Here is a 2,214-nt window from a genome sequence, read left to right on the forward strand (position 1 = left end):
AAGGCTTGCATCGAGATCAACAACCCTTATCGTCACAAACACCCTCTCAAACTTCTCCAGCACAACTATATATACATGAGGATGGAAAAAAATGTCTCTCGTGTAAAGAACTCCTTCGCAGTAATGATGAGTATCCTCTGGTGAAGTTGTTTTATCACTGCTTCATATGTGACATCTCTGTATGCAATCTTTGTCCTAGTAAACCGTTGGTTATTGACGGCATTCCAAAGGAGATTCACGAGCATCCACTCACACAAATAATGATTAAGGTATCTTTCACTTGTGAGGCTTGTGGCATTTGTCGTGATGGGTTTCCTTGTGTGTGTCTACGGTGTAGTTTCATCATCCATAGATATTGCACCCAGTTGCCACGTGTTATACGTATTCTCTTGGTCCTGGAGATTGGGTATATATGTGGGGTTGTCACAAATGCATTGATAGACGTTATGGGGCGTACTCTTGCTCCATTTGTCGTTATGCCGTTCATTCAAAATGCGTGAAACGAGACAATGTTTGGGATGGGTTAGAATTAGAAGATGACCCTGAAGATGATTATGAAGATGTTGATCCATTCAAGGTGGTTGGTGAAGGGGTGATCATCCATTTCAGCCACAAGCATCATCTTAGACTTACTGACAACAATCATGAAAGTGTTAATGATGGAAACAGACACTGCTACGCATGCACATTCCCCATCTATTATGATCCTTGCTACACGTGTGAAAAATGTCATTTCGTTCTACATGAAACGTGTGCTAATCTACCCAAGAAAAAACAACATGAGGTCCACAATCGCGAACTCACTTTGGAAAGCAATCCTAACGGATTATGGTTCCACTGTGAAGCATGTAGGCGAATATGCATTGGTTTCAGTTATAAGAGAGAAGAAGCGGAAATAGATGTTTGTTTCGACATGGTTTCTAAGACATTCAATCACGAAAGTCATCAACATCCATTGTTCTTCCTTTCAAATGATTGCTTCAATAGTTGTGTAGCTTGTGACGAAATCCTGACTGTTGAACATCAGACATCTTGGATTGCAAGCATATGTGTAAAAATTGAGAAATGAACTATATTAATCATATAATATGTGTAAAAATTAGATCAAAACTTTTAAGTTGAGTTGAGTAATGAATGTTTTTTTAGCTGAAATTTAATAATAAATCTTTGTAGTATATGTTTCTTAGAAACTAATGTTTAACTTTAATTTTATTTATAAGTTTCGAATTTTATAAATACAATTACATAAATTATTTTTTACTCCATCATGCATTAAAGTTTTACTTCTATTCTAAACTCATTAACTCATTCTAAATTTTGGAATTTTATCATTTTTTGTTAAAATTTTAATAATAACATTATTACTAAAATAAGTTCATAGTATTATTTTTATTATTTTAAAATTGTTCATTTATTTTAATTAATTTCTATATAGTTAATTTTTTTATTATTTACTAAAAAAATTTTCTGTTATTGTTTTTACTATTTTAAAATTTAATTAATTATACTTAATTCATTTTTATTTATTTTTACTATTATTAATTATAAGTAAAAAATATGTAATAAATAAATATTTTAAATAATATTTTAATGGAAAAAATAATATAACATTTTTAACTTTATATAGATAGATAGAGTAGTAAAAAAAAAGGTTCCTCGGAAGTACTAAAATGGATTGTGTCTCTTGATGGCATGTCTCGTACTAAAATGAATTGTATCTCTTGATGGCACGTCTCTTCACATTCATCTTCATTTGTCTATCAAAGAAAGATTGCAAAGAGACAAAAATAAACATTACTTTTCTACCTAAAAAAAATGAAACATCACATATGGGTGAAAGCAGTGACTTACCCGATGAATTGCTGGTGAAAGTTGATAAAGGGTGAGGACCAGGGTTCGAGGAACGCCTGGCACACCAATAACCTACTGTGGATTTGGATGAGTAGTTCTATTTGCCACGGTTAGGGGTTAGGATTGATGCCCTGCAGGGCCAGCTTTGGGCTTATGGGGGTAAGCTAGCTAATGTGACAACCCATCCCGCAGACCCCACTAGACCCACATTAGCTGCCCCAACGGAACGTCCGTGGACCCCGCTAGCCCACCGCTAGCCGCCCAAACAGACCCCAAGCTGGCCCTGCATGGCATCGATCCTAACCCATCACTGTGGATTAGGATCAATTGTTGGCAACTTGTCCTGTGGGAAGGTTGATAAAG

The sequence above is a fragment of the Camelina sativa genome, chromosome 10 (assembly GCF_000633955.1).
Source record: "Camelina sativa cultivar DH55 chromosome 10, Cs, whole genome shotgun sequence".
NCBI lineage: Eukaryota > Viridiplantae > Streptophyta > Magnoliopsida > Brassicales > Brassicaceae > Camelina > Camelina sativa.